The sequence below is a fragment of the Dermacentor silvarum genome, chromosome 11, assembly GCF_013339745.2.
Source record: "Dermacentor silvarum isolate Dsil-2018 chromosome 11, BIME_Dsil_1.4, whole genome shotgun sequence".
NCBI classification, from domain to species: Eukaryota; Metazoa; Arthropoda; class Arachnida; order Ixodida; family Ixodidae; genus Dermacentor; species Dermacentor silvarum.
In genome coordinates this window covers 41362991-41390731 of record NC_051164.1, presented here as the reverse complement: position 1 = coordinate 41390731, position 27741 = coordinate 41362991, and the positions used below count along the sequence as shown (strand labels likewise).

The window sequence follows — 27741 nt, the reverse complement described above, 5'->3', positions numbered from 1 at the left end:
AATAAAGTTTTTTCCTCCTCCTCCTCCTCCTCCTCCTCCTCCAGGGCAAGCATAACTGAGCCCCCGGCAGCATTCCGTGTCATCTCTGAGTTGTTCCCATGGAAAGATTTCTCCAAACGTTGGGCTCACCTTCCGTCGTTTTGCAAACTGGCTGACGCTTCCTCCATGCCAGCACGGCTTGTACTCGGCACTGCCTCATCGCCACCACTGCTGGACACAGGAGGCCAGTAACCGGTGCTTCCGTGTTCGGCCATGATGTATACCCTGAAATCATTCGTGTTCATTCGCAACTGGGCGACACTTACCCTCTTGGCATTATGTACAATAATGTTAAATGGTATATAGTGTCAAATGCCATTGAAAAATGTTCTTTTGGATATGGTAGCTCATGTTTTGAAAGGCCAGGTCTAAAGCCGTACTGTGATGGCATTATGAGCTAGTGTTAATCAAAAAAATTGATTTTAGTTAAGCGAATATAGACTCTCTAGTCCCTTTGAGAATGTTGAAAATACTGAAACTGCCTTCTTATCAGCCAAATTATTTATCTCCCCTCCCTCGCGTACCAGCTACTTTTCTTTTAGCTGCAACAAATTTTTAAGAATTGCCAGTGGCAGCCCAATTGTAGCCTCTGAGCTGTTATACTAAATGGGCCGGACATTACTCCGAAGAGAAATCAAAGTTCTCATTGAATAGTTAACACAATTGCCTTAATAAGCTTCTAAATAATTGCGTTATGGCCCACATTGCAACTTACCAATTCTACAAATTCTAGCCGGTGTATCTGCCAGGCGTATGTAGATAGAATGAATTCTCAGGACTACACAAGTTTCGAGATATAAACTGTGAAAGTGTCTGACGAAACACATTGGCGGCCCAATTACTTTTGTGCTTTAGTGCATAAAACAGCGTTTTCGTAAAAAAGTAAGTGGAACAACAATACATTTTCACCGCAAATTTGACAGCGCAAATCTCGAGAGTGGTGCCGTCATCAAAATTTGTACCAAGTTAATATGCCTCGCAACCTCAGTGGCTACATTTCGTAGGCTGTAAAAGCTTCTGTAAAAATAAATTAATTAGTAACATTTCTTTATTAGTCAATTCTGAATTGATTTCTCGTGGCAGTGATGTCCGCCTCATCATGTAATTAGTACAACGGTTTCAATTGTGTCATCATCTAATGGCGATATTTACAAATTCGGTGCGACTAAAATAAAGCACCCTGCGTAATAGTTACTTTGGTAGCGTTCATGGGCAGAGGAATAGTTTCGGACACTAAGACAAGATTATACCACACAATCTATTTTAAATTAATGGAAACATATATACAAATACGCTTTACCCGATGCGACAGTGCTTTCTTTCCGATTAGTTCTTTCAGCACGGCGTAAAACAGCTGGACGAGCAGTCGTCGCAGCTGGTTTGCTAATTGAATAATATTGGTTCAAAACATTTTTCGCTTTTGTTTTTAATTTCATCGTTGCAGTGATAATACTGAAGTAGGGCGCCAAAGCAGACAAAAACAATTCAAGCGATATTTAAAAAGCCATGCGTTGTCGAGGTATGTGTTTACAAAATATTCGCTTACGTACGTATGGCGCCGATTAACGGTCCACGCTATGCTTTCCGTCTGGCTTCGTTTCTATCGTTCAATGGGCTGAGCGCCCGTGCGCGCCTCTAAATTCGCGAAGGTCATGTCTCGGCGACCTAACGTCGCGCGTTTGTATCGCAACCGACCACGGATTGGATGTCGCAACAGGTCATTACAACGTGCTGCTATTCGTCATGACAGCGTCGAAAATAACGTGGGCGGGGCTATCAGCGATTATCGCGCGTGCAGTTTCGTTATCGAAGCGACGAAAGCGAATTTTGCCGACGAATACCTCGACAATGGGTGACACTCATGCCAAGACTGACCCAGATTGTTGTTTCATCTTTTTTTAAAACTCCATGCGCGGGCTTTCGCTTGCTAAAACGTGCAAATTATTTCTATTTATAAGAGCAAATACCTTTTCCAGTTCGGTGAAATAGAGCGTACAGTTTCCAGCGCTTCCTAATATACCTTAAATACAAAATTGAAATTTCGATATCAAACTGCTTTAAAAATGTGAGACGACAATTTATTGGTTTGAACAGTCCGAAATGACACTCCTGCTGTATTTTCTGTCTTGTTGGGGATCCGCAACTCGAGAATACAGCGGCGCCCAAACAGACGAGAGCAAATCACACCCCCAACATTTCAGACGCATATCCTGTCCTATGTCATGTTTGTCCGAGTTTCTTCAGTGCCATTTAATTCAATAATTACGACTTTCTAGTAGTCTTTTTTTGCATGAATTCTGAAATTATGAAAAGAGGAATAGCAAAGTTGACTTGATCATGTGGTTACCCATTTCAATGCACAGCCCAATTGAAAAGCATTTTAACTAATGCACAACATTCTGAGAGCCCTTAATTCTGATCTCGTTCGTAACGACGGGGACACGAACCCTTGTAATGGAGACTTGGCCTAATTTTTTCAGCTCTTGGCTAACGGTTTTCACATAACAAGAAACGTCTTCTGGCATTTCGCGTTCTAGCTCTTCTGCCACCCTCTATATGAAAGCACATATTGCTGTTTCACAACTCTTAAATGTGTACCAGGGGTGGACGAGTGCTCCCGGATAATTGAAGTGCTGCCACCGGAACTAGTGCTACACGTGTTACACGTGCGAGCAACTGCATCGCCGCATGAAATTATCTGTCAGATAATCTCACTCGTGCGCCAAACAGCATGCAACTACAGTTCAACCTTGTCAACAAGAAACAGACAGGACGGGGCTCACAGCACTATCCTCCTGTAAGCCAGCGGCGACACTGTTTGAATCGATTGCATCCCATAGCAGACATTATAGCGTCTTCAATCGCGTCCAAAGCGAGATGTATTTGCACCGTATACAATAGCGACCAAAAACTTTCACACACCTACCGTAGGTGGGGATGTGACTTTGGCCGGGTAGTACTGCGTGCTTCGTTGGCCACCCCAGGTGCCATTAGGAATTCTACAATGCAAGAGAGATTCACAGGAAGATGTGCGATTGAAGTGTAACAGCTGTCAAACACGGAATGATCGCTGATGCCATGTTTACAGAAAGTAACTTGCATTCGCTATATATATCCATTTATACTAGTCTATGAATGATTTATAATCTTGATTCCTCTTAGGAGTGCGCATCATGATGATTGAGCGCTGCATGCAAGACAACTTGAACACGGTAAGAAAACGTTCACATTTTGCAGACAATAGAGAAATTTAGCTTGTCTCGCATTTTTGTAAACGCAACAGGACTGGGCGTTTCATCGGATGAGCGGAGGCGCGAACTTGAACGGCCTGCACAGTGCAGCCTCCCGGTAGCAAAGAGGTTAAACAGACAAAGACAGCTTATATTGCAGTAACCATGTGTATTTCACTTTACTGTTGGTGCAAATTTTCGGCCGCAACACTCGATGACCCCTCTGCCAAAAATTTACACTAACAGCGAAGTAAAATACACTTGCTTTATGCAATTTTGGCTCCTTGTTTACGCGTATATGACTGAGCTCTATCCCACAACGTGGCTGCACCCTGCAGGCCGATCAGGTTTGCGCCTTCCCTCATCACGTAAAACACCCAGTTCCCTTGCATTTACCAGAATACCGGACACGCTAAAACTCACTAATGACGTCATGCACTGGAGAGCAAAATGATATTCCGCGCCATGCAGTCGACAGCCGGAAAACTCGCATTAAAATTATGCCACTTCTGACGCTTTTGAGGAACCCTGCAATACGTTGCGTCTGTGGTGTCAAATACCTGCGCGACAAGCCAGAGACGCCAGACGTTCAGCAATGGTTTATGGCGCTACGTTGCGTAGCATATGTTGCTCAGTGCTTTGAAAGAATATCAGCGTTGTTTTCCTGCACAGCTTCACACTCACGTCTCTATGGAAAAGTTGCAGACGATTGTGTTCATATGCACCCCAATCACACTGTTGCGACTGCACCACCTCTGTGTGTCACGAGATAAGCGACCAGGTGAATCGCATCTCTAAAAGAATTTCGACACTAATAGAACGTAACCACCTGGCAGATATGTCCATCGAAGGTTCCTCTCTCTCTGAAACGAGTGCCGCATTAAGCACACTGATGTGGCGTTTCATCCGCGTGGCGAAGGCGATTATGTATGAGACGTGTGTTGTACCGCAAAGACTTGCTACATATTGTCATGGGGATGAGAGTAGCGAAAAGGGATAGGAAATGATATTTACAAAATACCTGTACCGAGAGACACAGTTGCAGGCAAGATTGCAGAACACACGATCTCATCCTCGTCTTCACCATTCACCGTCTTTCTGGCGCATTCTTCCATGCTACACAGGATGCGTGTTTCTGTGCGCGCGAATAGCGCGTAACATAGAACCCCCGCCGTCGAAAGCGCCGTTTCGGCGCTTAAGAAGCAGTAGGATCGTGTTCGGCAACGTAAGGCTTAAGTCGGGAGACGTGCACGGCGGGCGCGGACAGTGGCGGACGCGGTGGGGGACGCGGTGGCGGACGCAGCAGATCATCGACTGTCCAATGGAGCGATCTCGTACGTGACGTCAATGGTCTGGCGTAGGACCTGGCGTCAATGGTCTGGCGTAGGAGAAGGAAGCTTTGAGGACAAGCTAACGTGGCGACATGGCGTCCAGAGGAGGATCAAAGATCCCGGAGAGTAATTAACGACTCTGTGATGGCTATCGTAGTGGGCCTTCTGGGACAGCTGGGAGGCATAAAGACGATCCATTGCAATCTGGCGAGCGGTTCCAGCCCGAGGCTGCATCGCGGGCGTAGTCTGTAAAAGGGTGTACCGGTGGTGGTAAAAAAGTCTCGAAGGGCAATTCTCTCTCTCTCTCTCTCTACGGGGTATTTTCTCTTTCTCTACGCTGAAGCGCCAGTTGCCATCTATCTTCTTGACTAGGACGACCGGTGATGCCCATGAAGGTTCAATGACGTCCTTGGTGAGGATCTTGTCGACTTCAAGCTGTACCACTTCTCGCTAGGCATAGGACACGTGAGAAGGACGTCGTCTGATTCGGCTGGCGTCCCCAATATTGATCTTATGAGTGAACACAGAAGTGTATCCCAAAGGACGGTCATTAAAGTCAAAGATGCCGTGGTAGAACTTCAATATGCGCCGCATGTCGACGGTCAGTGTAGGAAGGAGGTCAGACGCTATCATCTTGTCAATATCACCGTCAACGAGGTTGTGCGAGGAAGAGGAAGGGGCAGAGGACAAAGGAGCGTCGGTGACGAATGCAGAAACGGCTGCTCATCGATAGAAGAGACGTGGGCTAGAGCCATGCCGCCTGAGATAAGGTGCGTGCACCAGCTAAAGTTCAGTAAGGGTAGAGACGTTCGATTATCCGTAACTCTAATAAGGGTGTGAGGAAGAGCGACGTTTGCGGCCAATAACACGTCAGCGATCGGGGTCAAGATGTAATCTCCATCGGAAATGGGACAAAAATGCCGCAAACAGGGAACGTATCTTTTCCTTGCATGTCTCCCTGCTCCCAATTTCGTCTTCGGTATTCTAAACCACACCTTCGCTGTTGCTTTGAGGTAAAATAATATGTTAGCCAACATGTTCGTCTCATTCCAGTGGTTGTTCTTGCGCGCTCATACCAGACCTCCATGTCGACGTTGTCAGAACCGCAGAATGTGCCTGGGTCGTTTAGCTGAGCCAGGACGACCGTTGTCGTTGTAGCCGCCTCGGTGGGCGCCGACCCCTCTTCCGTCATCGTGGAGAAAGCTAAGTGTCGGCCTCGGCGGAGCTCCGTTGTACCTCGTGGGTACGCAGCACCTCCACCAAACTGCCACGGGGATGAGAGTGGCCAAAAGGGATAGGAAATTATATTTACAAAATATATACAGAGAGAGATGGCTACAGGCAAGACGGCAGAACGACATAAGCGCTTCTCTGATCGTCGTCTTCACCGTCTTTCTGGAGCATTCTTCCATGCTCGGCAGGATGCGTTCTTCAGTGCGCGGAAATAGCGCGTAGCAATATTTCGGAGACGAAAGGTTTCGCAACCGTATGCAGGTTGAAATGATCTGTGAGATATTGCTTGGTTTGAAATGGTTTCATACATTTTCTGCAGACATGGGGTTTCTGGCCTGTGTGATTGAGTTAATGTCTGCCAAATTCATCAAACCATGTGATTTATTCACCCGATGCTTGCAGTTGTGGAGTTTGATGCCTGCGTACCTGCGTTGATGCACTTCAAGACTCGTCCTATGCGCCGTCGGCCTGCATACGTGCGTTTGAGGGCATTAAGATTTCTCCATTAAGTGGAGACATTGGTGCACGTGAAGCAATTCGCGACTACATACTGTGTGTTCGTGTGTCGCCTCGCCGCACCCCACCTCAGGTTGTGGCATGTTATACATGTCGACCCCTCCTTCAGGTTCCGGAACTCCTTTTTTGATAGAGGGCTGAGATGTTGCCGGTATGGGAGTCACACTCTAGCCTGCAGTCCAGGCTGGAGTGTGACTGTTGGGTAGCATGGTCGCACGGTCCCGACGTTGTTGCGCGGCTCATAATATGCCACTGTGCGTCTTCATTACCACAGTTTTAAGCATGAAATGCTTGCAATTAGCCACCGTTGTCGGTGACCTCAAGCCACCTTGAGCCAAAAGCCAGAGCTGTTATTCAGGCACTCAAACGAGAGTATGCGGGCATCGTTGCGAGAACAAAACGAGATCATCCGGGCCACCAGTCAAAAGTTAACAAAATACGGTCTCTTCCGAAACAAGTTAATACTTCCGAAACAAGTCTACTTCCGAAACAAGTTACTAAAAACATTGCTTCCGTTTACTTTCCAATGTTTGTTCACAAAAATGGTCAAGCTGTAACTTCCAGGAAGCTGAAGTTTATTTGTCATTTCCAATACCACGTTCAAAAGGCCGGTAGAGAGCACCTTGATGCAGAATCTCTTGGTCCTGAGACAGGGTTGCCTGTGCTCGTTTGAACGCCAGCGGTCCGCGAGTCGTGAGTGGTCCACGACAAGAAGAAAGTAGTGACAGACGCTGAGCGCGCTGTACTGTTGGAAGAAGAAAAGCAGTTAAAGGCGGTTGCACCACACGTAGAAAATGAAGCCATATGGTAGCCATTTCATGCTTACATCTACTCTCGATTCCGAAAGAGCCAGCATTTTTTTCTTATTGGCTCCGCGAACACATGGTCACTATCGTCATCTTCAGTGCATTAAGACCATCGAACACAGTTGCCCTCTAGACTACAGAAGCTTTCTTTTTGCCAAGTTGCTTCGCACCAGGCTGTACCAACGAGAACAAGAGCAATCCAGACAATCGTCACTTTTCTGTGACGCCATTCGATCTGCCGCTTCCGGATGGTGGATTACAGCTATGGCTAATGAGCTTTGGCTGTTATTGTTGAGCATTCATCCGCTGAAACGGCGTGCGACTAGCATATTGGCAATGTTAGCAAACTGCGTGCGACTAGCGAACGTTGTTGCCCACAATGTCGTGCGCACAGCGTTATTACTCACCTATTCTTCACGCAGATAAGCTGCTTAGCAAATAAGTAAGATGTGTGACTTGTACTTTGTGTAAGGCTGACATTGTGAAGACGTAAAAGCACGTGACTAATGCTCACATTGCCTAGATGGTCCTTGGGATTGGGTCATTTAAGCCTGCTGCAGGTTCCGAGTGTTCCGAGCTAGTTATCGCAAAAGCTCTAGAGGCGGCCATAACAAAATAAAAGGGCCTAGTATTTTCTATTTAGTGCAGCTTTTTGGCTACTCCAAACGGCATAGAGGTAGATCATCTACCAACTATGTGGGAAGCACTGGGTTCGACTCCCGGTGTCGCCGCGCACCCACCGATTTTTATTATGTAGATATCTCCCCCGGAGTGATGCTGGGCTGTTTTTGTGGGTGCACATTAAAATTGGCCCTATAGGGATTTCAAGATGTGTGGTCTACTTTACGTGGAGCCACATGTAGTGGCGGTTGGGAGCAGATAAAAGGGAAGTTGATCGTCGAGCCTGTGTTGGCTGTGCTCACAAGTTGCGTGGTTTTATGCCCGCGTTCATTTAGCTGTTGGATAAGAAGTGTGGTAGGTGACACTCACTCGTGCTTTCAGAGTTTAGCGATAAGAATGCATGCGTACGAAAAGTTTCTGCCACCACCCCACGTGACTGAATGGAGAGAACATTTCAAGGTGAGACGCTATTTCTTCGAACCAGCTGCTGCATTCAAAATAACAATTGGTGAGCGTCAACAAGTAAGTGTGATATGTTGGTGATCCGAATAACAATCCTTTGACGACCGAAATCACCTGCACTTCATTTTGTCAAGAAGACAAAAAATATTCTACATAGCACCTGGATCGCACGATGAGAACGCAAGCCATCGCACGGGAACGGAGGGCTCGGCATCAAAAAACTGGCAGCCTCGCCCGAAGGCGAAGCATTGAAAGCATAGCAAGGCTTGGCGTCGCGCTCGAGTTCCTCGCACAGTGTTCTAATAACACGCGCTGGCGACATGGAGCGACTGCTTTTATGCAGCATGAACATTGTCCTCGTATTACAAGGGGAGTCACTACGCTAGCCGATGAGGAATGCCGGCAGCGACGTTACGGACGTCGCACCACGGTGGGGCACGAGACGGCACCGACCGAAGCCGTGGGCTCCCGGATTGGTACTGCTGGGACCAGTGTATGCACCACGGCGTGGTATGCTCTTCAGAAGGAATACAATGTAGTTGCGCGCAACGCTCACCCCAACAATGCAAACCACACTGCTACTATGGCTCCGGCAGAGCATGACGTTGCGTCCACGTTGCGTCCAAGCGCACTGCACTTCTCTCGAGGCCTAATCCTCAACGCACAGGCGATGCTTGTTTTGCCGATAGCAAACAGCAAAACAACGCAGACTCCAACGGCGACTGCACAAATTCGCCACGAGCGTCCGTATATGTGGAGATCGTAACAAAAACGTGCTCATTTCACATAAAGCATGTGCTATCTAATTGATGTTAGGTTTGACGTCTTCTCCGTAGAGCGGAGGCCGGGGTCATTGGGGTACCGACGTCAAAGAGCATTCCACTGAGTCAACGTGGCCACTTAAATGCTGAATGAATCGGTATTTGATACTACCAAAGGTGCGTCCTTCACGGACGGCACATTGGTATACTTGTACGTGGGAACGAGATGGCAGAGGGTTTCTCAGAACCCCAGCGAGAGACTCCACGACCTGGAATGGCTTTGCCTTCTGGCGAGCGTGTGCCATCGACCCGTCGCCGGTCGTCAGTGAACCACTGGGTCTGGTATGCTTTGCTTCCCCCTTTCCAGGATTGGCTTAGGGGAGGGGCATGTCGGGCTGTTGGGCTGTTGGGCCACAGCCTGCGAACCAGGCTTCCGAAGACAGTGGACCGCCTAGAACCGGAGTGGCCAGCGCCAGACGATGTTAATTGCCGAGACCAAGATGTGACAAGGCGGCAGTAGAAAGGCTTCGCTCGCCCTAATGTCGCGACGGTCCTTCCTCCGCTGCAGCTGGGAGATACGGTGTGCATGGGAGATATCGCGGATACGGCGTGTGGTCTCAGATTAGCCTCCAAGCCCGCTCGTCCGTCCTAGAAACACCCTACGCGGTGCTTGTGAGTAATATGGCGCATCTAGTGTCCTACTCAGACCCAACAATGAGCCAGCTCAGAGTGGAAACCGCCAAGAGCACGAAGAGCAGAACACGGTAACAGACGCCACGGCAACAGCGACACTATGCGTCGACAATGATCGCGAAGTCAGTGTGCCAGGTTTGGGCGTCGACTCAAGACTGAGAAGGCTTGACTTCGGAAATCTTTGCTTTTTCTTGTGGGCATATCTCGGGGAGCGATGTAGAGGGCACCACGTGCCATGCTTGCGATATATATATATATATATATATATATATATATATATATATATATATGGTTTAGTCCAATGAAGGTGTGGAGATTCCTTCAGTCAACACGGCTCTGAGTCACTTTAGCAGACGTGGCTAGCGTCTGTCAGCACCCCTCATCGTACACATAGGATCTACAGATTTTCTTCCTCATATGTTCAAAGCACTTCATCATGGTTTGTATACACATAACATAGTGAGCCACTACTAGTCAATGAACATCGCTATTTTCCTTTTAGGCACACTTGAGGGCGTTGATGAGCATGGAAAGTCACTTTCGTTACCGTGCGCTGTGCTTGCAACTTACGTGGGCATCACTTATTTCTTACTACAGCAACCTCGCTTGTTGTTACTGGGCGCTTCAGCTGCATTCTCCGACCGCAGCTTTTCCTGGTTCACGTTATCACGTCATATATATACACAGCTGTAGGTTATCTGTAACTGTGCAGTTGCCTAAAATCGAAAAACATTCGTCAACGTACCTGAAAAGAATGACTCTGCATCAGCTACCGTGCAACAGTTCTTTTTCTTTTTTCATGGTTTCTGCTATCTGTTCACATGACTTCTCGTGGGCAGTTATAATAATTCCATAGCTATTGTGCTTTGTTTTGAATCCGCCATACGGTAGCGCTGACTTATTTCATACCCACGAAACCTAACCATTTGTTGATCAATGAAATGAAAGCGCCTGTCTGCCTTAAGTCGGCGAGCAATATTTTTGTTCTCGCGCTATCATTCCGAGTTTCACTGGTGCTCTTGAAGGTTCGGGAATGCACTACGCTATTCCTATGGCGACTGAAATCTGATTAGCCATGTTCATTTCGGTGTAGCATGGGCGACCGTATTCCCGGAATTGGTCACACGATGGGCACGTTTTACGTGGAAGGACAACTTTTAACAATGGAAATGCCGGGAAGACACTAGCCTAAACAATTTTTCATGTCGGCATGTCAGTAGCAGCGTGGTCAAACACAAGCAGGCGGAGACCGCTGCGCTGCTGCGTTCTGCAGCGTTTTGTTTTATAGCCACATTATCTGGCCGGCTGCGCGGTCTGTCGAGGGTGTGGCAATAGCTGCTGCTATGGCTACGGCTGCACAAAAAGCTGTCCTACTCCTTAAGAACTAGATGCATTTCATTACCGCACTTCTGTCGCGTTTTACCACGCAAGTCACACTGATTCAAAAAAATCGCAACAGCAAAGAGTTCACAGTAAAGTTGCGGTTGATCCCGTCTTGCATTAGTATTGCTGGAAATGACAAAGCTGGTGATCTTGCCGGCACCACACTCTCACATCCTCCTGATGTGAACATATCAAAAGAAATCAAGTCACTAAATTTGCCATCCGTACTCGACTTTCTGTCGCTATGTATCCCACCACACGCTCCCTTCGTGTGGTGGGATACAGGTGGCTATAGAACAGTTGCTGTTCGCACTTACACCCGAAGAAGACACAAAAGACGGGGACAAGCGCTCGTCCGCGTCTGTGGTATCTTCTTCGGGTGCATGTGTACTTATTTGCGCTATATGTGAAATTAACTATGCTAGATCAACTAGCCCATCAGACGGTTCTTCTGAAGCTTTGTTTACGCGGTAAAAAGAAGAGACATCGATGACGCGTCAGCCGCGCCATGAGCGGCGCACGGGTAGGGAGCACAAGAGATTTAGGTAAAGTTAGGTTCGGCTACTTTTGGTTAACTATCGTATATTGAGTGCGCCAGTCGGCCTTAACAGTCGCCCAGCCGAGTTGCGGTCAGCAAGTGCTCTATAGCCACCTCATGTTTAAGTTTGGCACGCTCTACGAACTCGGATGTTGGCAGTTGACCGAAGAGGGCGCAGCTGTCACGTCATCAAGGTAGTATTTCTAGATTGACACACTCAGATGTGATGCAAATAAGCACAGTAATAATTTTAAACCCATCTCACATTTTTCTTTCAATCGCCCGTATTAGGTTTCCTGAAAAGCAATAAACAGCGGAGCTTTCGTGCGGAAAGTACAGTACCCACTTGGTCAGGCCTTTGTTTTTTGCAATATTACTTTTACCCGCCATCATGGCTCAGTTAGCTAAGGCATTGCGCTACTGAGAACGAGGTCGCGGGATCGAATCCCGGCCGCGGCGGCCGCATTTCGATGGAGGCGAAATGCAAAAACGCCCGTGTGCTTGCGTTGTAGTGCTCGTTAAAGAGCCCCAGGTGGTCAAAATTATTTCGCAGCCCCCCACTACGGCGTGCCTCATAATCGGAACTGGTTTTGGCACGTTAAACCACAGAAAGGGTTTTGCGCGTAATTCCACGAGCCTCCTTGAAAATTGGACACTCGACCGCCAACGAAAGTGTGTGGTACGAATAAAGTTAAATAAATTCTTGGGTTTCCGGCGGCAAAATCACAAGCTCCCTATGACGAACGCAGTTGCGAGGGCCCAAGGTTAAAAACGACCATCCGAGCTTGTGTAATGTGCGCGTAAAGCCAAACACTCCTGCTTTCTTCCATTTGACCATCATCGCTTATACGGCCACTGAGCCTGGAAGATTACCTATGACATCGAGATCAGCAGTGCGACACCGCATCTATTGATAGCTTGCACGTGACGTCACGCACCCACCTTATCACCGTGTCGGGGCACCAACATGGCGACTACGAGCACTTGAGTCCAATCCATCTTATTGAAAGCTTTCACGTGACGTTACGGACCCAGCTTATCATAGTGTCGGTTCACCAACATGCGGCTACAATGACGTCAGTGCAAGCCATCTTTTGGGCTACCGCAGTACATATGCCGCGCGGGGATCAAACACAAACGAAAAATATATTCTTCAGTAAAAACATTTGCTTTCTGTAGTGGCACTCCTCCTAACCTTAAGGATAGAGAGCCGCAGTTGAAAACTGAAAGCAGCGCCAAAGACACGAACAAAGAAGGCAAGTACACATGAGGGGCTGTGTATACTTGTGTCTTCTTTGTCCGTGTTTTTTGCGATGCTCGTCAAGGTTTTCGGCTATGAACCAACTGTCCCAAACAAAAGATTTATTGCAGCCGCTGCTGCTCTTTCGGTGACGATATTTTCACATCACCTGTGCATCGACGCGCGATAAGCTAATAAAGTCGCCCATGTACAGACTCAAGCTGTCTGCGAAAGGCCCACTTTAAAGTCGAAACAAATCTGCCGCTGTAAATCTCTATTGAGGGTCGCTTCTACATGTGGCAGTAATCAAGGGACATTTTACAAGCACGTAGACTCACCTAGTGTAATTGTCCAAAGTGGATGAAGAACGCACGGCGTCTTCACGGCTTGTCCTCGGGATTGCCTCGTCGCCGAAGATAGTAAAAGCAGGAGGCGTGTGTCCGCTGTTTCTTTCTTCAGTCATGTCCGATGCGGCGCCTGTGCAGTACTGCGTCTTTTCGCGACAGAACCATGCCGAATCACCGCGCATGCGCAGTCATTGCCAATGATGCAAGAGAACAAATAAAACATTTGGCATTTCGGGAACCCGAATGTAACCCTAGAGCTTATCTGAAAATAATTTGACGATAGGGTGCGCCACTACCTAGACGCTAAAGTACTAATATCGAGAGCTAGAAGGGGCGCCCGAATGGCTTGTGCTATCTTCACACCAATCGTAAAAACAATGTAATACCCTCTCCCAACCAGAAATCGTTGACACGAAGAGTCTATATTAACAAATATTAATACATATTAACAATAAATAATAAATATATTAAAATGTACCTGTTCTTTAAGTGCAGCCTACGGCTTCCAGTGGAGAAATTGGTGCACGTGAAGCAATTCGTGACTACATAGTGTGTGTTTGTGTTCGTGTGTCGCCTCGGCGCGTCTCACCTCATGTGGTGACATGTAATACATGTGGACCCCACCTTTAGGCTCCGGAACTCCTCTTTTGATAGCGGGCTCACATGTTGCCGGTATCTGAGGGGGCGCTGCAGTGCAGGCTAGCGTGAGGCTGTTGGGGGGGCATGGTCGCGTGGTCCCGACGTTGTTACGCAGTTCCTTGCCCGCCTCTGTGCGTGTTCATTATCGGCGACCGTTGTCGGCGACCTTCAAGTGACCTTGAGCCAAAAGCCAGGGCCGTTATTCAGGCACTCAAACGAGATCATCCGGGCCACCAGTCAAAAGTTAAGAAAATGCGGTCTCTGGTCCCCAACCCTCTGTACAGGACCGCATTACATACGCTGGCTACTTCCGAAACAAGTTACTAAAAACATTGCTTCCGTTTTCTTTCTAATGTTTGTTCACAAAAATGCTCAAGCTGTAACTTCATTAAGCTGAACTTTTATTTGTCATTTCCAATAGCGACGTTCACAAGGCAGGTAGAGAGCACCATACATCTTTTGGCGCTGAGGCAGGGTTGCCTGTGCTCTTTTGAACGCCAGCGGTCCGCGAGTCGTGAGCGGTCCACGATAAGAAGAAAAAATAGTGACAGACGCTGCGCACGCTGCACTTTTGGACGAAAAGCGGTTGAAGGTGGTGGCACCACAGGTAGAAATAGACGCCATATGGTAGCCATTTTATGATAACATCTACTCTCGATCACGAAAGAGCCAGCATTTTTTTCTTGTTGGCTCCGCGAACACATGGTCACTATCGGCATCTCCAGTGCATTAAGAGCATCGAAGCATCGAACACAGTTGCACTCTAGACTAAAGAAGCCTTCTTGTTTGTCAACTTGCTCCGCAACCGTTGTACCAGCAGGTACAAGAGTAATCCAGAGAAGCACCACTTTTCTGCCACTCCATTCGATGTGTCGCTTCCGGATAGTGGAATGGGTAATGAGCTTTGGCTGTTTTGCTGAGGATTTTGTCCACTGCAACTGCGTGCGACTAGCAATGTCCGGTTGGCGCCCACAATGTCGTGCACACAGCATTTTTACTCAACTATTCTTCGCGCAGATAAACTGCTTAGCAAATAAGTAATGTGTGACTTGTACTTAGGACAACGTGACATTGTGAAGACGTCAAAGCATGTCAGTGATGGTCAGATTGCCTAGATGAACCTTGGGATTCGTTATTTTAAGCCTGTTGTAGTTAGGTGTTCATTTCCGAGTGTTTCGAGCTAGTTATCGCAAAAGCGCAAGAGGTGGCCATAACAAAATAAAAGGGCCCGGTATTTATCTCTGTTGCGCAGCTTTTTGGCCACCCCAAACGGCATAGAGTCGGAGCACCCACCTAGTATGCGGGAAGTACTGGGTTCGACTCCCGGTGTCGCCGCACACGCACCGCTTTTAAATATGTAGATATATCCCCCGGACTGATGCTGGGCTTTTTTTGTGGGTGCACCTGTAAAATTGGCCCTATTGAAATTCCTAGATGTGCGGTCTACTTTACGTGGAGCCACTTGTAGTGGCGGTTGCGAGCAGATAAAAGGGGAGTTCATCGTCGAGCCTGTGTTGGCTGTGCTCACAAGTTGTGCGGTTTTATGGCCACATTTATTTAGCGGTTGGATGAGAAGTGTGGTAGGTGACACTCATTCGTGCTTTCAGAGTTTAGCGAAATAAATGCATGCGTAACAAACGTTTCTGCCACCACCACACGTGGCTGAATCCAGAGACCATTTCAAGGTGAGACGTTAATTCGTCGAACCGTCAGTTTGTTTCTTGGAGGCTCCAGTTCAATTCCTTTTGTTCAGTCGCCGGCACAGCTGCTGCAGTCAAAACAACAATTTGTGAGCGTCAACAAGTAAGTGTGATAAGTTGGTGATCCAAATAACAATCTTCTGATGACCGAAATCACCTGCACTTCATTTTGTCAGGAAGACAAAAAAAAATTCAGTATAGCACCCGGATCACAACATCGCACGGGAACGCAGGGCTCGGCATAAAAAAATTGGCAGCCTCGCCCGAAGGGGAGGTAGAAGAGGCCGAGGAGTGCGGACGTGTTCATGTCGGCTCCGGTGTCTCAAATGTTTTCACAGGTTTTTTTTCTGTGATTACCTACCTAAACTTTTCACCGAACGATTCATCAAGTTCTCCGGACTCTGTGGACACCTCGTTTTCAGGTGGGACTTTCCATTTTCCTGGAAACCGCACATTTTTGTCCACCCGCCACGTCGCCACCGCACTAAGCCTAGCTCGCCGGTCGTTAGGCCTCCGACTGCGCCAGCTGTGTCTCGGCGGCGTGTTGCCTCCGTTCTCACGATGGATGTCCAGGTCGCCGGCCAGTACATTTCGCCGGAAGAGGTGACCGCCCAGTCTGGCTGGCTCACTGCCGGATCCCACCGCTCAAAACGCGGCACGGACAATTCGACCCCGACCGACGCATCATCTCAAGTCCCAAGTAACCGGCCCCGCTCTCGGGCGAGGCAGCCTGTTAATGCTCAAGTTTTGAAGGCGGGCCGCATGCCACCACTTCCGACGGAGGATATCAAGATTGTCATCCGCCCAAAGGGTACCCTTCATATAGCCAAGATCAGCAGTCGCGTGGTGACCGCAGCCATTCTCCAAGCAGCCAAACTCACGACCGAAGAAAGCTTAAAAGAGACTGTCTGCCCGAATACGCAACATAACTTCGTTGTCGGCAGCACACCTCACTCGGACCATGTGGACCGGTACGCTCACATCATGAAACTTTGGGTAACAGCGCAAACAGACGACCACAAGAAGGGAGACACGTACACACAAGCGCTGACTAACAACTGGTTTTACTGGCAAGGATAGCACACCTTATATATGCCAGAGTGAAGCAAGGGAAACAGGAAAAACATGACAAGCGTAAACTCGTGCCAACAACGCAAGCGCAAAGCAGCCAACCATGCGCAACAAGACCGCAAACAATTATTTTTATTTCCAATCTGAACCCCCGATAGCCGCGTCCAGGATGTCAAATTCAGCATCAAAGAGAGCAAGGGAAGGGGTGCTGAAAAACTGAAAACTGAAAAAACCAGGTGACAAATACGCACATGTAGTTGTGCACGTTAGCAAGTGTTTGACGTAATAGTTCAGCGGAAACCCGCTAGGTGGAGAGATTGCTGCATTTGGGTGGATGTCTCATTTTCCCTTTAATTACTTTCTCCACCTGGCGGGTTTCCGCTTAGCTATTACGTCAAACACTTGCCTTTGCTTGGAATTTTTGACAAATTCGACTTCGCCCTGCCTTCTGCTAGCCGCCTGGTTAGCTCAGATGGTAGAGCGGATGCCCCGGAAAGGCGGTGGTCCCGGGTTCGAGTCCCGGACCAGGACGAATTTTTCTTCAACTGCGAGGCTTTCTTTCGAGGAACCTGTATGGGTTTTCTTTGTAGCAATTGCTGCATTTGGGTGGATGTCTCATTTTCCCTTTAACGTTAGCAAGTGCACTGATTGTGAGGCCCGGTTAAAAGAGACGACGATTCTAGGAAAGAGTAGTGACAAGACCGCGCGCATCAGTTTAGAAGCCTACCACATTAGGAAGTTCGGTAGCAATTGCTTCAGCACCCCTTCCCTGGCTCTCTTTGACGCTGAATTTGATATTCTGGATGCGGCTATCGGGGTTTCTGATTGGAAATAAAAATAATTGTTTGCGTCTTGTTGCGCTTGGCTGGCTGCTTTGCGCTTTCGTTGTTGGCGCGAGTTTACCCTTGTCATGTTTTCCCCCTTTCTCTTGCTTCACTCTGGCATATATAAGGTGTGCTATCGTTGCCAATAAAACCAGTTAGCGCTTGTGGGTACGTGCTCCCTTCTTGTGATCGTCTGTATGCTCTGTTACCCAAAGTTTCAAGATGTACCAACTCGCCCAAAAAGAAGGACCAGATGTGCCTTATCAGGTCCGCTACGGCTCCACGTTACTCCCATGTTCGCTATATCAGAAGCAAATTGACATTCGATATCAGTGTGGCTGCCTCGGACACCATATGGACGTTTGTCGCTACCCAAACAACAAGATATGCCGGGGCTGCGGTGCCCCGGAGGTTAGAGGTTAGAGACTTCAAGCAATCCCAAACACCAGCCGCTACACCTATCGCTCAGAACGCCCCTGCCCCTAGTCAAGAGGCCCCCACAACTCCCGCCCCCAAGAAGAGAGCCCTGCAAGATGGAGCCACGGGCCAGGTCCGAGCTGAAGTTAAAGACATGCTCATCTCACTTCAAACAACTATGAGCACTTTCCAACATGCACTAGACTCCATCCAGCACACACTCATTGGTATTGTCCAACGAGTTACAAACCTCGACAATCATATTCTCACGCCTCCTAGCCACTGCGCTCCCGTCTGCGACCCTTCCGTGACGCCGATGGCGACATCCACCATCACGGTGGATGATAACACGGTGGATGAACAACTTCATCGCCCATCCACATGGAAACTCCTCAAACGCCGGCTTGACTGTACTACCACCCGCACTGCCCAACAGGATCAGCTGCAGAAACTCCTTTATACGGAGACCCTTAAGCAACGAGTGCTTGACTACCTCTGCACCAGATATATCACCAGGGGACAAGTCAGTCCACACAGAAATTAAATCGGTAATCCCAACCCTACACTAAACGCCGATTTCAGCACATCTGAAATGCATGCTGCTCTTCGCAAGCTTAACGGTCGTTCTGCTCCACGCCCAGACGGGTTCACTAACAAAACCCTTCGCAATCTCGATGAAGAGTCCGTGTCCCATCTGGCTGAATACATCAACGACTGCTGGCGCAATGGCGCCATCCCAACTGCCTGGAAGACTGCCAACGTTATCCTAATCCCATAGCATGGCAAACCATCTAGCCTCAACAACCTAATGCCCATCTCCTCACTTCATGCTTAGGCAAGGGGATGGAACACGCCTTCTTAGCACGCATCAACACACACCTCGAAGACAACTCTATCTATTCCCACACCATCATCGGATTTCACCCTCACCTTCCTACTCAAGACGCTATATTGCAGCTCAAACATCAAGTACTAAACGACCGTTCCCGTAACACGAATACCATCCTCGGACTCGACCTCACTCAAGCTTTTGATAGCATTTCCCATGCTGCTATCCTTGACTTGAGGTCTCCCACCTCCACCTGGGAGAGCGATCCTACAACTGCATTCATGACTTCCTCTGCAATCACATGGTCACCCTCTCGGCCAGGGATTTACGATCAGACCAGCTTCCCCTTGGCAGCAAAGGCACCCCGCAAGGTTCAGTTATCTCTCCCATGCTCTTTAACTTAGTCATGATTGGCCTTGCCCAGCAACTACAACGAATCAACAATATCTACCATACCATCTGCGCCGACGACAACACCATCTGGGCGTACCGAGGCAGTGATGGTCAAGTGGAGTCAGCTCTCCAAACGGCGATTGACACGGTTGAAGCCTATCTCCAAGGAACCGGACTGCGTTGTTCGCCGGCTAAATCGGAGCTTCTTCTCTACAAACCCATTCAGCCGACCCTGTGACTATCACTCTACGCCTTCAAGATGGCAGTCCTATACCACACGTCCCTAGTATCCAGGTCCTCGGTCTCGTCATCTCTACCAACAGCTCCAATGCCTTGGCTCTCAACAAGATCTGCGCCCAATCTCAAAACACCCTACGCCTTCTTAAATGTATCTCCAACCGACGAGGGGGACTCAAAGAAGAAAGCCTTCTCCACCTCGTGCAGTCCTTTGCCATATGCCACATTGCCTACGTTGCTGCATACCTCAACTGGTACCGGGCTGAGCAAAACAAGCTCGACACCCTCATACGAGGGGTCTACAATCAAGCACTTGGCCTCCCGCATTACACCATTACTGAACTCTTCAACCAACTAGGAGTTCACAACACCCTTGCCGAACTCATTGAAGCAAAACAACGCTCTCAGCTTGAACGGCTCACCCTTACTGAAACGGGACTCTTTATTCTGGTCATGAGTAACAGGCCAGTGGCGAAATAAAAGAGAAAGACGATTTGAACGGAGCGTTCCGAACGGCGCGAGCGCGCGAGGCGCGTAATCCGAGGTATGGTCGAGGCAGAAGCGAGGCTGAGCTGTCATTATCGACGTGGCTCTGGGCCGGGAAGGACGCATCGTCAGCTACGCTCTGGCGACGGGAGACTTGGAGGTTCAGTCGAGTCCGTGACGCGGGCAGTCCGAGGTGTAGCCGTCGACCTCGGAGACGTTCGAGCGAGGCTCCTTGGACCAGCTGCAGCACCACACGGCATGGCGGGCACTCTAGAGAGGATCCCCCTTCTTCGGCAGACCAGTGCGTTTGATAATCCCCGGAACGCCACGTCGGCACTCGGGAAAGGAGCTGGACGGAAGCGGCGGCCGAGCACGTCGCTAGGCCTAACCCGTCAAGCCTCCCTGCCACGTCAGCAACAGCGACCGGTCAAACAGGCTTCCGAAACGAGCGAGTTGACGGACCGACTTCTATGCAGGAATGTTTACGCCACGGTCGGCGAAAACAACCACATAGAGAAAGATCCTACGAGATTCCGGCCGGGAAGATACGAGCAACAACAGCGACGAGCTGAGTGAGAGATATCCATTCTTGTAGGGAGATACCAGTAGGCCAGAGTTGCCTGACTATCGGAAGAAAACGCCCAGAACAATCGTGGACAGAATTAAGGACATTTTTGGCGTTTATTAAGGATTAGGTTGTATTTTTGTTAGCCTTTATTAGTTCAGTGGGTTCTAGTTTGACTTTGGTTTGTTTTGAGTTTTCTGAGTGTGATTAAAACCTGCTTGCTGTGTTGCCATGCGTCTCCCAACCTCATCTCTTTTACCACCCGCACGCCTCCGAGATCAGTGATAAACAAAACCAACACCACAATTCTATCCACGCTTGGCTTCACTTACCATCATTAACAGGGCCCCAAACAATCGATCCCGACTGACATCCATAGCTGGATCCACACAGACCCTACCCCTAGAAGCATCCACCCTGAATATAACAGGTCAAGCCTCCCTGCCACGTCAGCTGTCGAAAACCCGGCGCCAAGGTCGGGCCGGAGCTATCCTAAAAGCCCTTGCTTATGTACCTGGCGTCACATTTGTTGATGCAGCCCAATATACCCATGGCACACGATTTGTGGCCGTCGCCACACGCGATGGAGTCGTACACCACGCCTCCAGCGTCACTACCCCCACTGCCGAGACGGCTGAAGAAGTCGCCATCGCCTTGGTCACTCTAGATCCCACCTGTCACATCATCGTGTGTGGCTCGCTCAGGCATCACTAACTTCAGCAAAGACCTCTCCTGAAGCTCTTCGTATCCTCCGCCAGGCACCACACTCTAAAGACAGCATGATCTCCCTGACACGGACCCCGGCCCATGCGCGAGGCCTTGTCAACCGCGCCGGAGTGCATGTGTGTGCATTGGAGATATCACCGATACGGCGTGTGATCTCAGCCTAGCCTCCAAGCCTCGCTCGTACGTCGTGGAAACACCCAACGCGGTGCTTGTGCGTAATATGGTGCATCTAGTGCCCTATTCAGACCCAACGACGAGCCAGGTCAACGAGCCAGCTCAGAGTGAAAAACGCCAGGAGCACGAAGAGTGGAACACAGTAACAGACGCCACGGGAACAGCGACGCTACGTGTCTTCAATGATCGCGCAGTGAGAGTCGCCAGGTTGGGACGTCGACTCAAGACTCCGAGAAGACTTGTGAAATGCTTGTGTTTTGTTGTTGCGGGCATATCTCGGGGGAGAGATGTAGAGGGCACTACATGCCATGCTTTCAACTATATATATATATATATATATATATATATATATATATACTGTTACGAGACAGCGCAATGGGACAAAGATGATGTTTACCATCGGGATGAAGAAGACGACGATTGCAGATATTTGTCGTTCCGCCATCTTGGCAGTGCTACAGCTCGCTGTAGATAATTTGGAAATATATTTTCAGTTATACCATTTCCTGTGACATTTTGGTGAAGTGCTGGGGTACTATTCAAGACGGAACTCCGTAGCGGACGTGTCCTGGCAAGTTCCACCATGTCAACAGGCGGGGATATTGCGTCAACCGCAACACCGGCACCCCAGCCAGTGATCTTGATCCAACCCCGCGACCCAGGATCTTTTTGCGACACCGACAACGTCGACGTTGATGACTGGATTAGGAATTATGAACACGTCGCAACCAACAATCGGTGGGACCCGACAGTGACACTCGCTAATGCGGGTTTCTACCTGAGTGGGACAGCACGCGTCTGGTTTGACACTCATGAAACGGAGCTGACCAGCTGGGATCTATCTAAGCAGAAGCTTCGTGACCTATTTGGCAAACCAATTGGCCGCCAGAGTGCCGCTTCGAAAGGTCTCTCCTGTCGCGCCCAATCTCCCACTGAGTCGTACGTGTCGTACATCCTTGACGTTATCGCCCTTTGCCGCCGAGTTGATGCCACCAGAACCGAGTCCCGCAAAGTAAGTCACGTCCTAAAAGGCATTGCTGATGATGCTTTCAACTTGCTGGTCTTTAAGGACTGCTCGACCATTGAAGACATTATCAAGGAATGCCGGCGTTTTGAAGCACTGAAGAGTCGCCGCATCGCCCAACAAATCATGCGGCTTCCAAACACGGCCGCTACATCGTCCTGCGCGGACGTTCAGCCGCCCAATCAGCAACCGACCACCGATAGCCTTGTCCGAATCGTTCGTCGTGAAATTGAGGCGGCGTCGCCACCTTCCTATTTCGCACGCCCTTCCGACGACTCCCGACCGACAGTCTCTTTAATCCAAGCCGTCGTGAGGGAAGAGCTGGCTAACGCAGGACTCCAGCCTGTTGCATCCCTGCCTCACCCTCGGGTCAGTTCTGTTCTTCCGCCTTACAGAAATACAGCAACGTTGCGCCGCTATGGGGATCCGGCCCAGTGGAGAACCTAGGGCGATTAGCCCGTATGTTTTCATTGCCATGGCGTTGGACATATTTCCCGTCACTGCCGGTATCGCCAACCTTCCTCCCCACGCTCATTTTTTGACATTCGCCACGACGACAATCGACCCCTGCAGTTTCCCGCTCGTAACAGCTCACCGCTCCGAGACGCTCCTGTACCAACCCGCAGCTCCAGCCGTTCACCTTCTCCGCACGATCGTCGTTCCCGGTCCCCTCTGCCCCGCCACTATTCATCGCTGCACCCCTCTGGCCACTCTTCCCAGGAAAACTGAGCAATGCAGCTCCCGGAGGTGACGCTGCATTGGATCCACGACCTGCAAAGCCTCTTTTAACCTTGCCCACGCACGAGAACCAACTTGCCGTCGAAGTGGATGGCCTACCCGTTACTGCCCTTATCGACACCGGTGCAAATATTTGTATCATGAGCTCTGATCCCGTGAACGCTTACACAAAGTGCTCACACCTGCAGAGTCTAGCGTTTTACGTGTCGCCGGCGGTGGAACTCCAGCCGTGCTTGGAATGTGCACCGCACGCGTGAGCGTCGGTGGCCGCCACACGTACGTGTTGTTTCATGTTCTTCGCCATTGCCCTCATGACGTAATCCTTGGACTTGATTTCTTGACTGACCACTCCACTGTAATTGACTGCTCGGCCGGTGTCGTTGAACTTGACTTTCCCGCTTCACTAGACGCTCCTGACGTAGTCCAGAGCCAGCTCTCTTGTGCCGAGTTTGTTCGTTTGCCACCCCAAGCACTCACCTGTATTGTCGCTGTACCTTGCCCCAGTGTACCGGATGGTGACTATGTGGTTACTCCGTCTACCAGTGTCCTTTTGTCGCACAACATTTCCTTTCCCCACACTGTTGTGACTGCTGCGACAAACCAGACTTGCCTGCCCCTCTTGAACTTCGGACTCTGTCCTCGAGTTCTTCCCCAAGGCATAGTTTTGGCCACCCTGTCACCATCAGATGAGTGCCAGATTTCATCACTGTCATCTGATCCTACGTCAGCAATTTTGTCCGCCGACGCGCTCACTTCTCCGTCGGTACAGAGCGCTATCACAAAGATGATTGCCCCGGACCTTCTGCCCTCCCAAGTCGACGACCTCCGTCATTTGCTCATCACATACTCCTACATCTTCGACCTTGACGGCCGTTCCTTAGGTCAAACCTCTCTCGTCAAACATCGCATACATACTGGCGATGCGCCTCCGATTCACTGGCGACCTTATCGCGTGTCACCATCCGAGCGCCAAGTTATTCAACAAGAGGTTGACAAGATGCTTTCAAAAGGCATTATTGAGCCGTCCGCGAGTCCATGGGCTTCCCCTGTTGTCTTAGTTAAAAAGAAAGACAACAATTGGCGATTTTGCGTTGATTATCGGCATCTCAATAAGATCACCAAGAAGGATTTATATCCTCTTCCACGAATTGATGACGCTCTGGATTGCCTTCACGGCGCGACCTACTTTTCATCCATCGACCTGCGCTCTGGTTACTGGCAGATCGCCGTGGACGACAGGGACCGTGAAAAGACAGCATTTGTTACAGCTGACGGCCTCTATCAGTTCAAAGTTATGCCATTTGGCTTGTGCAATGCGCCGGCCACATTCGAGCGAATGATGGACACGCTGTTGCACAGCTTTAAATGGTCTATCTGCCTGTGCTACCTGGACGACGTGATCGTGTTCTCCCCGACATTTGCCACACACCTCACACGTCTTTCATCCATCCTGTCGGTGTTTCGTGCGGCTGGACTACAACTTAATTCTTCGAAATGCCACTTCGGTCGCCGCCAAGTTACCATACTCGGGCATCTCGTCGATTCAACTGGCGTCCGTCCCGACCCCGCCAAGGTTCGTGCTGTCATCGAGTTCCCTGTACCAACTTGTGCCAAGGATGTTCGGAGCTTTGTGGGCTTGTGCTCGTATTTCCGACGATTTGTCAGAAATTTTGCAGACATATCCCGTTCACTAACACATCTTCTCAGGAAAGACGCTCCGTTTTCGTGGGGTTTCGCTCAAGCCACAGCCTTTTCACACCTTACCACTGTCACGAGCTGAAGTGGAAGAAAAAGAGGAAAGAGAAGGAAGAAGAAGGCTGACGTGGTCTGGAGGGAGCAAAAAGACGGCTAGAAGAGAAGAAGAAAGAAGTCCGCTAGGAGACTGGGCGAAGAGAGCAACAACAAGTCGGTGAACGAATGGCGTCGAGATCGAAGAGTTGAGTAGGAGGAGGACACCAGTGGCCCTGCACCAGCCGGGCTTGGTCCTCCACGTCCCGCAGCTGTGCACCGTGGTCGCCAGCAAAGGCTTGGTCTGAGGACAACGGCCTCGTCGTATGCTACGAGGATAACCTCACCGACGACATCGCTCGACAAGTCAGGCCGATTCTAGGGAGACAACCCTCATCAGAGATGCCAGCATTCCACCGGGCCATGCGCTAGAAGCACATCAAAGCAGACACGTAAGCGCCAAAGCAACTGACTCATTAGGACGTTTTGAGAAGTAGATCTCGAACTCAGTGTAAAGATTCTTGCAGTTGTGTGTAGATTTGACAATGACTTATCGCTGTGGTACATCATAAATCTGTTTTGTGTGTCTTTGTCCTGATTCCTGTCTCGTGCACTGGTAACCGTGACAATCACGCTACTCACTACCCCGCCGATCCTCGCCCACTTTGATCCCAATGCTCCAACTGAAGTAGGCACAGACGCGAGTGGCTATGGCATTGGTGCTGTTTTAGCCCAATGCCAACGTGGTTGTGATCGAGTTATTGCGTACGCCAGCCGGCTTCTTTCCCCTGCCGAGCGCAATTATTCCATTACCGAGCGCGAGTGCCTCGCTCTTGTTTGGGCAGTTAGCAAATTTCGCCCCTACTTATACGGGCGGCCTTTTAATGTTACCACTGACCACCACGCTGTGTGCTGGCTTTCGAGCCTGAAGGACCCAACTGGGCGTCTAGGTCGCTGGGCTCTACGTCTCCAGGAATTCACGTACACTGTGGTGTACAAGTCTGGCCGACTACACCAGGATGCCGACTGCTTGTCTCGGCACCCCGTTGATGCCCCTGAAGCTACCACGGAGGATACACCACCTGGCCTTTTCTCGCTCTCCGCTTTCAGCCACATTGGTGACGAGCAACGGCGGGACACATCTCTAAATGATCTCATCAACGGCCTGCAGTCTGGCTCGTCGGACCGGTCACTTCGCCTGTTTGTCATTGTAAATGGCACAGTATATCACCGTAACAGGCACCCCAAGGGACAGGAACTACTACTCGTCGTTGCCGCACACCTTCGCGCGACCGTACTCGAGCAACTGCATGATGTCCCAACAGCCGGCCACCTTGGTGTTTCCAGGACGTATGACCGTATACGGCGGCGCTTTTTCTGGCCCGGTCTCTACCGTTCTGTTCAACGTTTTGTCGCTGTCTGCGCGTCGTGCCAATGCCGGAAGAGGCCATCTCTTCCTCCACCTGGGCTCCTCCAGCCAATTGACATACCCGCCGAGCCAGTTTTTCGTGTATGCCTCGACCTTCCTGGCCCCTTCCCTCTCTCCACCGCTGGCAATAAATGGATTGCCGTTGCTACGGATTATGCGACCCGTTACGCTATCACAAGACCTCTCCCGACCAGTTGCGCTACAGACGTCGCCGACTTCTTAATGCAAGACGTAATTTTACATCACGGCGCTCCTCATCAGCTTCTCACCGACCGGGGTCGCTACTTCTTATCGAAAGTCATTGAAGACTTACTTCCTTCTTGTGCCACAACACACAAACTTACGACTGCGTACCACCCCCAAACGAAAGGTCTTACTGAACGTCTGAATCGCACTATCACTGATATGCTCTCTATGTATGTTTTGTCTGATCACATGACTGGGACACTGCGCTACCTTTTGTCACCTTTGCATATAACTCCTCACGCCATGACACCGCCGGCTACTCTCCCTTCTATCTTCTATACGAACGAGTACCAACGCTCCCTTTTGACACACTTATTTCGACCCCTGCCGCACTGCCTACTGAATACGCGCGCGACGCCATTGCTACAGCAGAAAAGGCACGTCACATTGCCCGTCTTCGCCTCTCTGCGTCGCAGTCACGGCAGAAGTTGTTGTACGACGCCCACCACCGGGACGCCCGCTTCAATGCGGGTGATCTTGTCCTTCTCTGGTCCCCGTCTCGGCGCGTTGGCCTTTCCCAAAAACTACTTTGGAGATACTCTGGCCCCTATCGCGTCCTGCGACAAGTGACAGATGTCACTTACGAAATAGCCCCGCTCGATCCTACCACGTCTTCTTCCTCAGACGTCGTGCACGTGGCCCGCCTCAAGCCATACCTCGCGCCCACCACCCTGTCCTAGGCGCCGGGTCAGCGCTTTTCCGGCCGGAGGTTAATGTTACGAGACTGCGCGCAATGGGACAAAGATGACGTTGACCATCTGGGTGAAAAAGACGATGATTGAAGAGATTTGTCTTTCCGCCATCTTGGCAGTGCTACAGCTCGCTGTAGCTATTTTGTAAATATATTTTCAGTTATACCATTTCCTGTGAGAATATATATATATATAGCTTAGTCCAGTAAAGGTGTGGAGATTCGTTCAGTCAACACGGCTCCTAGTCACTTGTGTAGACGCGGCTAGCGCCTGTCAGCACCCTTCACCGTGCACATAGGATCTACAGATTTTTTTCCTGATATGTTTTCAAAGCACTTCTTCATGGTTTGTATACACTTTACCTAGTGAGCCACTACTAGTCAATGAACATCGCTATTTTTCTTTTAGGCATACTCGAGGGCGTGAATGAGTATGGAAACCGTCACTTTCGTCACCTTGGGCTGTACTTGCAACTTACGTGGGCGTTACCTAATTCTTACTACAGAAATCTCGCTTGTTACGGGCGCTTCAGCTGCATTCTCCTTATCGCAGCTTTTCCTGGTTCACGTTACGACGTCATATATTTGCACAGCCGTAGGTTATGTTTCTGTGCTGTCACCTAA

General features: G+C 49.7%; 1 protein-coding gene across 1 annotated transcript in view; it reads right to left on the bottom strand.

The window, feature by feature from the left end:
• LOC119432532 (sericin 1-like) overlaps positions 1–27741 on the bottom strand; it is an 860508-nt gene that overhangs the window by 757946 nt on the left and 74821 nt on the right. The window lies entirely within an intron of this gene.